The sequence below is a fragment of the Polistes fuscatus genome, unplaced genomic scaffold, assembly GCF_010416935.1.
Source record: "Polistes fuscatus isolate 324 unplaced genomic scaffold, CU_Pfus_HIC Scaffold59, whole genome shotgun sequence".
Classification (NCBI taxonomy): Eukaryota; Metazoa; Arthropoda; class Insecta; order Hymenoptera; family Vespidae; genus Polistes; species Polistes fuscatus.
This window is the reverse complement of record NW_025113139.1, coordinates 74,125-86,174: the sequence shown is the minus strand read 5'-3', so window position 1 is coordinate 86,174 and position 12,050 is coordinate 74,125. Positions and strand designations below refer to the sequence as shown.

Below are 12,050 nucleotides of genomic sequence, written 5' to 3'. Positions count from 1 at the left end.
AACTAAAACATATATTTTTCCAGAGTAGATTATGTAAAGGTTCGAGTAATACTGAGACGTTCGGGATGTATTTTCTGTAAAAATTGACTTTACCTAGAAATAGTCTGATTTTTTTCCTGTTTTTTTTGGTGCCGCAAAGTCTATTATTGATTTTAAATTATCTTTTAAAGGGGTTACAGTATTCTCTGTAATAAAGTGACCTAAAATTTCACTGAGTTGGCTGTAAATCTGAATTTTGTAAGTTTTAGTCTGAATCCTTCTTCTACAATAGCGTCCAATAATTATTTTAAATAATTAACATGTTCTTCGAACGTCTTTGAGAAAATCAGTATATCGTCTATGTAATTCACAACAAAGTTTGATAGGTTGTGTTTTCTAATTATATTTACTAAGATTCACTGGAAAATTGCTGTAGATGTTTTTAATCCAAACGGTAAAACCGTCCATTGGTAATGACATTCTTGTTTCACAAACCCAGTTTTTTCTCTATCTCGAACTCTCAATGGTATGGATCAGAAGGCTGAATGTATATCGAGTGTTGTGAAGAACTTGCAATCCACAGTCTTTACCATTAGATCTTCAATAGGGGAAACGGTTGAAATTGAGGCACTATCAGTTTTTGAGATCTCTAAAATCAACGCACAGTCTACTTTTTCTTCTTTCCTCTCTTTATGAGCTAGTGTGACTGGCGCTGCAAAAGGACCGTAACATACTTCAATAAGTTGACGTTGTAATAAATGAGTTACTAGGCCTTCAATTTCCGTTCTGGCATTTAATGAACATTTGTATGGTCTTTTTGAACAATACTCGTTTGTTTGCAGGTCTATGAATGCTTCTTAATTTTTGACGTTACTAATGTCATATTTGTCTTTTGCAAATATTCTTTTATAATTCTCTAATACCTTTATAATTGTACATCTTTGATCAGTATTTAAATGATCAATATCTATATTAAATTGTTCTATATTAATATCTTCATTAAAATTTACTTGAAAATTAGTTGAAGCATTTTCCAATTCTATTTCTAATTCCTCCTGTATCTTAATTTTATTATTGTTCTTAATTTTATTATGTTCTTAATTTTATCTCTTTTGGTATCAGAATATCTTCTGATACTTTTTCTTTTTTTTCTACTTTTTATTTTATTTCTTTTTGTAATTGGATATTTAAATTCCTATCATGGGTCAATTCAAATCTATCTATAGTGTCTAGTCCTAATATCATATCGTGATTGAAATTTTCATTATTATAAACAAATGCATTGATTTTATCTTCTTTGTTTAGTATATTTAATTTTAATGTTATTAAGCAATCAGTTTTTCCCCTACCGCTAATTGTTTTTATTGTGCTACTAAAGTTGTCTTTTGTCAAATTTTTTATTTTTACTAATTTGGAATTTATTATTGTTATGTTTGAACCAGGATCATAAATACCTTGATTCAATTGTGTTATTTAGTAACACCTTAATTTCAATCAGCGGGGAATATTGAGTTTTTTGGATCTTCGAAAGTGTCGATTGTAATATGGAATTGTTTATTTTATCTTCAGTCCTTTCTTCTTTAAATCAACACAAATTTTCAGAATGATATCTGTTTTTCTTACCTTTACTTTCGCAAATTTTACAAGGCTGTTTCAAAGTCAGTTTTGTTTCAGGTTTTATTATTTTTGGTCTATTTTCATTTATTTTTTTTAAATTTCTCCCACTAATGTTTTCGTATTTCCTTAGTTCACTAAATAAATCAACTGAATTATTAGTCTCTTGTCTGTAATTTTGTTTCTTACAAATGTTGGTACCTTCAGCAATGAAATCCACTAACGTTCTATTATCCATATTTTTATTTATTTCCAGTAGTAAGTGTTCCTTTTTTTCTGCATACTCTAGGATTGAACCAGTGAGATACTTGTAATTTAAAGCATAAGTAACAGATGACCAACCTCAATCTGCGAATGTTTGTAAAAATTATTTTTCCATGTTGTCCCTCAGAGTTTAATGAATGTTTAATTAACATTGAGTGGAACCAATCCTTTATCGTATCATCTAAAAATAATCTTAAAATTTCAATTTTTTCAGTATCATTTTTATGTCTAATTGTTGCATTCACTTCATATATTTGTAACCGTTGGTTCGCATTCATTTTCTTTCCTTCAAATTTATCCAGCACAAATTTTCCACATAATTCATTCCAATTTTTATTTTTATTCTCCTGTGTAGGTTCTTTTTTCATAACTTTTCAAGAAGTTTCCTTAAGTTTTCGTCTATCTGTGTTGCAGGAATGTTTTTTGTGCTTTGTTCTATGTAAGTAACATCTTGTAGCAAAAAATCATTGTATATCATATTTCCCTTTCATCTTTATAGAGTTTTGAAATTTCATCGTCTAATGTTATCCAAGCATTTCTTCCTTGGTCGCGTTTTTCTAGTGATTTCTTAACTCTTTTAAATTCGTTTAGTTTCGATAATTCTGGATGTTGTTTACAAGACTGGTAACATTGTGGCATCAAAATTTTTTTCCATGTATATCTGTTATTGTTTTGATTATAATAACGTTAGATTTTTGATCTGTATCAGCCGCCAGTCAAATTCAAACCGTAGCTTCGCCATGTCTCCTTTATTTTCCACAAACGTGCTAAATGTTGATTTATAATATGTTTGTAATCCTTAATTTGTTGAGAGTAAGAACCACAATTAGATTCATCTAAAAATAAGAGTAATTTATTTAAACATAATAAATTAGATTAATAATTTTACAATATTTACACGTTGTCAACTGACTTAAAAAAGAGAATCAACAATTAAAAGTTCATGCTCCCGTTTCTCTATTAATCGATATCAATCTTAATACGTTTTTAATTAAATTTAATTTTCAAGATTTTCCTACTAAACTTCTAAAACGCTCTTGGCAGATTTAAAGACTGTCACTCCTGCAAGATTTAAACACCAACTGTCTCTCCCTTCCTATCTCTCCAATGTTTTTTTTATCCGATGTATAGCGCCACATCCAAAAAGCTAATCACTCAATACACAAGCACATGTATACAAAGCTTATATATATATGTATATAGAGCGTGACCAGGTAAAAAGGGGGAGGATTGGAAGTATGAATAGATAAGCTACTAATTATTCTTTTCTATTAAGTTAACAAAATACCTTCAAAAAAAAAAGAAATAAATTTTCAATCGATCGGTATATTATATATAGGAAAGAATAAAAAGAATAAAAATAAAAAAATATCAAAATATAGATGTCAGTTTACCCTAAATATTAGAGAGATATCGAATTACTTTATGCGTCAACAGCTATGGCGCGGTAATAGCATTAAATCCCGCTGGATCAGGAGTAAAGCAGCGCTGAGTACGATTAATACTTGGATGGGTTACCCGCTGAGAAAAAATAGAGGAGGAAGAAGAAGAGAAGAAAAGACGACTTTATGCCGTAAAATTGAAATCGCTTTGCCGCGCATCGTAAATACCGACAAACTCGTGGTGTCGATTTTTACCATGCGCTCGGAAAAAATTACTCCCATTACATTTTCCTAAACGCGCCAAAAGAATTATATCTTCAAAAGAGAGAAAGTTTTACACTCAAAAGAAAATTTATTTTATATTATATATATGTAGGACTCAATACAAAGATGAATAGAATGTTTCCATATAAATGCAATAATAGCTGTTTGCTGCTTAAAGGCTATACGATGACTAACTTACATAGCAACGTACTCACTCATACTATCTCATTTCCCTCACTCCATCACAATAAAGGGCGATATTTCTTATGTCTTTTCACTTATTCGAATATTTAGTAACGATCGTTCTCGAACATTCATACTGAACAACAACTTTTTTCTTACTCTAAAGGCATATATATTTAGCAACGATCGTGCCCCAATATTCCTATCTTAACGTTTCTTCTAAATTTTTTCTATATCTTCCTAACTGACAAACAACTTTGTTTTTCCTTGAAATACGGATATGTTTAGCAATGATCGTTCTCGAATATTCATATCTTAGTTCATAGCCCCTTTGTCTAATTTCCCTTCCCACATATATATATATAAACTTTTTATGGTGTAGGTCGAATACAGTTAAACACAAAATTGTGTTTCTGTAACGAGAAGATTAAACTTTTATTTACAAACTTATGTGACTAATATTTACATTTCTTCCCTTTATCGAGAAGAAACGACATTTAGTGTTCGTTATAAACCGTATCGTCCCTACTGCTTAAGTAAACGCTCGCGACTGATCTCGCAACTCTTATCTATTCTCCCTCAATTTTACAACAGCTGACTTGTATGTCAGTTATACGTACCGACGATTTTGACTAACGCGGTAAATTAATTTAAGAATATTTCTTTACATATGTGGGAAGGTAAATTTGACAAAGAGACTACAAAACCTAATACGATATGGTTGGTAGGATCGTTGGGATGTAGCGACGTGCAGCGGTACGTTGCTATGCAGGACAACAGTGGACAAAAGCACAAAGGTCTAAGTTAGTCATCGTTTAGCCTTTAAGCAGCGAACATCATTACTGTATAGAATTGTATCAGATTAATTGCATTTACGTTGAAACGGTCTATTTATCTTTAAGAACAATTTTTATGAATACCAGTATTTCTGATCTTCAATATTCAGATATTCGTAGAAGACTGATGAGAAGAGAAAGGAGTCCTACATATATATATATATATGTAAAGAAATATTCTTCAATTGATTTACCGCGTTAGTCGAAATCGTTGGTCCGTACCTGACATACAGGTCAGCTGATGTAAAAGAGAGGGGGAATAGATAGATTTGCGAGATCAGTCGCGAGCGTTTACTTGAGCAGTAGGAACGATACGGTTTATAACGAACACTAAATTTCGTTTCCTCTCGTTACAGGTGAGAAATGTAAATAGTAGTCACATAAGTTTTTAATAAAAGTTTAAATCTTCTCGTTACAGAAACAAAATTTTATGTTTAACTGTATTCTACCTACACCATAAATAGTCTTATAAAACGACATTTTGTCCGTTAAAATTCAAAAAAAATACTAAAGATAAATGGAGAAATTACGTTTCGAATTTATCATGAAAGCAGCTACAGACAAGAAATCGAACGCGCTATTAGTGACTTCCATTAGAACAACAGACGGCGAAACTTTTTACTGCCAGAATAATTGCAGGATTTGAACTTACACACGGAATTAATGAAGACCGATACTTTAAGGAAAGTTAAAAACATAAACTAAAAAGGAATCAGAAGAGAAACGCTTGGATTACATTGAACTCTGAGTTGCGGGCTGAATACATTGATGAAAGGGGTAATATCCAGTTCGGCAAAATTTTATTAGAAGAAAGATGGAATAAACCTAAGGCTACTAATACAAACGGCTTATAAAGTAGATTTAAAACAAATTTTACCTAGTATTTCCCTAAAACGACTGAACAGAAGAGGACAATTAAATCATCTTAGAAAGATTCATTCTGGAAAAATTCACCAACAAAAATAGCAACGTTACTCAATGGATAGATCTATTCGAAAGAGAGTGCGAACGCTTAGATGTGCAACGAGATGAGGAAAAAATAGAAATTCTGAGATTTTTCTTAGAAAGTTCTTGCTCTTACTGGTACAGTTTGATGTTAATGAAACACTCCAATAAATTCGAGTTAGGCAGATTAAAAGAAGATTTCGTAAATACTTATTTAGATAAGGAATGGTCAACAGCAAGATATGCTACAAAATTTTAATATATAAGTGGCTCATTATTGGACTCTGCATTAAAAAAAGAAAAAATACTTCTGGAAGTAAAAATATGAATGCGGAAATGATGATATTATTGATTGCCACTAGTCTCCCAGACTACATCACGGATAGAATCGACCGAAACGAAAGCAAAGGAACGGAAGATTTGTTAAAAGGATCAAAATTCTGGATACTTGGTAGAAAAAGGAGACTTAGTGAGAAAAAAATCCACCCCCAACTTACAAAATAATGTAGAAAAGAAAAATCCCTGTAAAGTATGCGAGTTAATAAGGAAAAAAAATAGACACCACCCCGAAAGCGTTTGCTTGTTCAGAAGAAAAACGAATAAAGGGGAAGAAAAGAATCCAATAAAATTAGTAAATAAATCACAACTAGAAGTTAAACTACAAAATAAAAAACCAGAAAACTAGTATTGCTGCCATTGGTAAAAGTAAAGGTATTATTGGATAATAAAATGGAAGTTGATGGAATTTATGACTCTGGTGCGAATGTTTCGTTAATCAGTTCAAAGTTGTTAAAAATCAAAAATGGAAAACCCAATGAGTCCAAAAAATAAAAGATTAAAACGATCAATAGCGTAAGAAGAGCTTGTGGTTTCATCAATTTAGGTATAAAAATTTTTATATAGAAAAAAGAAAGAATGTTTACATAGTAGACGAAGAAAAGTTCGACAATGAATTTCTTATCGGACTCGATTGCATTAAAGAATTCAGTTTGAGGCAAGATGAAAAATTATCAGTCAGTCAAATGGAGGAAAAAAAAATTAAAAGATTAGCGAGGAACAAAAAAATAATAGTATGATTAATAAAAACTTAAGGAATGAAAGCGTAGAAGAGAAAATGTTGGTTAATTTCAACGAGAATGTCAAAGAAGAAGACTTTAAGATTGATATAAATCATCTGAACAATAAAGAAAGACTTATAATAAAAGAACTAATAAATAAAAATACTTCAATTTTTGCTAAAGATAGATACGATATAGGCACGGTGAAAACTATAAAGCACAAATAGATTTACAGACAGAGAAATATTGCAGTAAAGACCATATCGATGCACAGTAGAAGACAAGAAGGAAATTGAATCACAAGTAGCAAAATTATTAGATAAAAGATTGATAGAGGAATCATACAGCCCGTTCGCCGCGCCAGTTACTCTAGCATTCAAGAAAAAGAAAACAGAAAATCAAGATTATGCATTGACTTCAGGGAGTTAAAAAAAATCGTTGTATCACAATCGCAACCATTCCCTTGATTGAAGACCTTGTGATTAAAACAAAAACTGTAAATATTTTTGACGCTATACATAATATCGGCATTCTGATCCATTCCTTTACGAGTGTCAGACAGAAACAAAACGGCATTCGTTACACAAGAAGGTCACTTCCAGTGGACTTGTTTACCATTTGGACTTAAGACCTCACCAGCGATATTTCAAAGGATAGTGAGTAACATAATCAGAAAAAACAATCTTGCAGAGTTCACCGTCTGTTATATAGACGACTTACTAATATTTCCCAAATCATTCAACGAACATATGAATCACGTGAGGCGGCATTTCAAGCCATAAAGAAGGAGGATTCAGATTGAAATTCGCGAAATGCGCTTTTGCAAGAGACTCGGTGTATACTTGGGCCATATTATACAAACAATTCGGTCAACCTCTAAACGACAATCTAATTGCGATAAGAAAATTTCCAATGACAACTACAAAAAAGAAGTAAGAGAGTCCTAGGCAAAATAAGTTTTATCATAGGTATGTACCAAACATAGCTATTAAGTTGCACTCGCTACACAATTTATTGCGGAAAAGACCAAGAGTTTTAATGGACCGAAGAATGCCAGAAATCTTTCGATGAGATGAAACGAATACTATGCTCACAGCCAGTTCTTACAATTTTTAACCCAAAACTTCCAATACGGATCTATGCAGATGCCCAGCCTTCTAGGACTTGGGGCAATATTGAAAAAATTCAAGATAATGGAGAGGAAAAACCCGTGGATATTTTCAAAAAATTAAATACAGCAGCAAAGAAAAAAGGAAGAAACGATTTAGAATGCTTAGCAGTAAAAGAATGCTTACAGTAGTGGCAGCACCTACTACTGGGCAGAAATTTTAAGGTAATTTCAGATCACAAGCTATTAGAAAATCTAAATATTAAATCGCGAACAGATAACAATTGGAGATTTAACAAACTATTTATCTCAGTACAATCTTGAAATTTAATGCTCTCCAGGAAAATATAACCAATAGGCGGATTGTCGTAGGAATCCAGTACTGAACTCAGACGAAGATTTTAGAGACAAACTAAAAACTGTAAATATGATAAATTTGAATATTGTCGGAGACAAAAGAAGAACAATAAAATACAAACAGATAAGATAAATTGATAGCCAAATAACATTTTATTATAAAAAATGAATACCAAAGAGAAAATTATCTTGTCAGAAGAATTCAGCTTTACGATTTTTTAAGATATCCATGAGAAATTTAGGTCGTATAGTGCAAGACAGATGCATCAAATATCAGTCTATATTATCAGCCGAAAATTTGACAGAGAAAATATAAAAAAAAATTCGTAGAGATTTTCCTGCATGCATCAATAAATAAAACAAGAGAACAACAAAAATACGGCTTAATGTCACAATAGGCCTGGCGACAGAACCACATCAGATTATGTCAATAGACACCCTAGGAGGGTATGGGGATCCACGCTCAACAAAGAGATACCTACCTCTTAGTCGCCATTTCACACGATATGCCTTACATACGCACGTAAAATTTCTGAGTGCACCCGATTTTATAAATTGGTAGATATGGTCGCAGACACGCGAAGAAATTGGAGCATTTTAGCTGATCAATATTCCCGGGATAGATTCAAAAGAGTTCCGAGAGTACCTAGAAGAAAAAAATATACCTCTATCCTTTACAAGTGTTGATTCCCCGTCTTAACTGGTCTGAACGAGAGATTGAATCAGACACTCGTCAACAGGATCAGATGCAAAATAATGAAAACAAGAAGAAATAGTTGGACAACGGTAGCACAAGATGTGTAAAGAATTACAACGACACGAACTAAAGAATTAAGATAACACACTCACTGGGGAAGATTGGGCAAAAAATAAATAACAGCGTTGGAAAACTCGAAACATCCCATGAGTGAAAAAGAAGGTCTATGATAAAATAGAAAACAGTTGATGCTGTCCGCTGGCGATTTGGTATACGTGAGAATGGAAACAAGTTAAATAGAAAAATTGGATGAATTGAGAAGGACCTTATGAAATTTTAAAAAAACTTTCGAACTCAATATTTGAACATTAACATGGGGACGGAATAGACAAAGGTAAAATTTATCCATATGTCAAAATTAATTCCAGCATAACGGGAAATCAATAATAAAAAAAAAAAAAAAAATTAAGTGCTGATTTAGTTATAAAATAGTTATCTTATTTGTACATTATTCATAAGAAATAGATAACATTTTCTCTTCGGGGAGGGGAAATGTAAAGAATATTCTTTAATTGATTTACCCGTGTTAGTCAAAAATCGTTGGTACGTACCTGACATACAGGTGTCAGCTGATGTAAAATAGAGGGGGAATATATAGAGTTACGAGATATATCGCGATCGTTTACTTGTTGGCAGTAGGAACGATACCGTTTATAACGAACACTAATGTCGTTTCTTCTCGTTACAGGTAAGAATGCAAATCTTAGTCACATAAGTTTGAAAATAAAAGTTTAAATCTTCTCGTTACAGGAAAACAATTTTGTTTTTAACTGTATTCGACCTACACATAATAGTCTTTTATATATATATATATATTATATTATGTGAGATGCGAGCCCTCCAGAGCCAAACACTTAAATAGGCCATTCGTGAGGAGATTGGACGGTGGGCCCTGGATAGCTCAATGGTTAAGAGCAGTCGCCCGGAAAGCGGAAGACCCGGGTTCGAGTCCCGGTCCAGTCAGTCCAACGGCCCACTTTTTTCACGAATCCTACATTTTGGGGGCTCGTCCGGGATGGTTGGTTTGCTTTGTGTCACACTTCTACGGCCGGGCAATAGTTATGAAAAAATAATTGGGGTTGAACATCTAGCATGGAGGTTAGGCCGACGTAAGACGTATAGTGGCGACGTGAACGATTGGCTGGGGAATAGGCAAGACGGCCTTTGGACGCATGCGTTCGGGACTAGAGACGTAAGACGTGTAGTAAGGGTCTATGACGAAGAAGTATAGATGGTTCAAGGAGGGGGTTTTTCCAATGACGGACATCGGGGGGTCGAATGTGGTTGCGGGGGGGTAGAATGTGGGATGCGAGCACCTCCAGCCAAAACACTTAAATAGGCATTCGGAGGAGATTGGACGGTGGGCCCTGGATAGCTCAATGGTTAAGAGCAGCGCCCGGAAAGTGGAAGATCCGGGTTCGAGCCCGGTCCAGTCGGTCCAACGGCCCCAATTTTTCACGAATCCTACATATATTTATAGCGCAACCAGGTAAAAGAAGGAGGATTTTAAATATGAAAAGATGAGCTACTCTTTTCTTTTTATTAAGTTAACAAAATAACTTCAAAAAAAGAAAGGAAAAATATTTATAATCGATCGATATATTATATATAAAGAAAGAATAAAAAAAAAAAATAATATAGAAATAAAGATATCAGTCTACATTAAATGTAAGGGAGATATCGAATTACTTTATGCGTCAACGGCTATGGCGCTATTGCAGCATTAGTTCTCGCTCGATCATTTAAGTAAAGCAGCGCTGAGTACGGTTACTTTTTGGATTGTTACCTGCTTGAGAAAAAAGAGGAAGTAGAAGACAAGACAACTTCATGCCATATATTTGAAATCGCTTTGCCGCGAGTCGTAAATACCGACAAATTTCATGGCGTCGTTTTTTCCAGACGTTCGGACAAAATTACACCCCATTACATTTTCCCCAACGCGTTAAAAGATGTTACTTTAAAAACTTACAAAAAAATAAGTAAGATTCATTTTACAATTCTTTTGATAGAATATTATTGCACATTATTTCTTCCTAGTGTGAATAAGAAGAAGACGGTGTGTCTTTCAAAATCTTTGATGATTTTAGTATCGAAAACTTCTTTTTACCGTTATTGAAAATAATGCACTGTCTCTTCCAGTAAATGATTGATAATCTATGAGGTTAGAATAAGCTTTCTAAAGCTTTGAAAATATTTTTCAAAAAAATTTGTAAGAGAATTATATTATTTGTTTCTTTCCAAAGCAAGATATTTATTTTTATCTTTTAACAGGTTCATGTAACTTCCTGTGTAATGTGTTTGAATTCTATTCGCATCATAATTCACATGAAATCTCTACGAGAAGACATAATTAAAAGAAATTTTTATATCGTAAACTCTATTGGAAAATAAAATATATGTATAGATCCGATGCTGAATGAAGTCTTTTTCTTGGTTTTGCTTCGGTCTTCGATTGAAACAAAAAATGTAGAGCCGCATATTTAGCTAACCTGATTAGGAAACTGTCAATCTATGAAATATAAAAAAACTGATTTGTGTACTTATGTACGCACGTAGGAAGTTATACTTTTTGGCGTACCAAAACGAATATAACCTCTATAACTTAAAATAATTCCAAAAAATAACTTCAAAGAAAAAAGTTAAAAAAAAAAATTTTATTATTTTTAATATTATTAGGATTATTTTCCTATTATTATTATCATTATAAATTTTCTTATAACTTTTTAATTTTCCTTGTTTATTTTTTAAATATTGTTTTTAATTTTTTAATTTTTTTTATAATAGAATATAGTTTATAAATAGACTTGTTTACCTCTCCCTGCTTGATCGATAATATTCTCCAATGTAAGCCGATTTATTTTTTTTATTACTTTATTTTTATTAGTTTATTTTTTTCTTAATTTTATAAATATATATAGGAGGATTGGAAGTATGAGAAGATAAGCTACTAATTATATTTATTTTTTTTTTAACAAGAAAAAAAAGGAATCATATTTTCAATCGATCGATATATTATATATGTTGGATTGGAATAATAATAAAAAAAAAACGTTAAGATATGAATACGAGAACGATTTGGTTAAATTATAAGTTAGTATTTCGAGTATAAGTAAAGTTGTTTTTCGGTTAGGTAGAGTTATAAGAAATGTTTATGTTGCTATGGCGTGAAAGAAATGAGAGAGTATAAGTACGTGCATGCATTTAGTGTGGATGCAGGGGGATACGAGAAGAGAAGAATGTATAAGATGAGAGAGAGTCGTGGAAGAGAGGATGAGATCATCAGAGGATCAGAGCATCAGTGTA

At 32.3% G+C, this 12,050-nt stretch overlaps 1 non-coding gene across 1 annotated transcript; it reads left to right on the top strand.

The window, feature by feature from the left end:
* The first annotated feature begins 9,635 nt into the window (after positions 1 to 9,635).
* Trnas-gga lies at positions 9,636 to 9,710 on the top strand. Its single transcript has one exon. It is a non-coding gene; the product is annotated as a tRNA-Ser (tRNA).
* Positions 9,711 to 12,050: the final 2,340 nt, after the last annotated feature.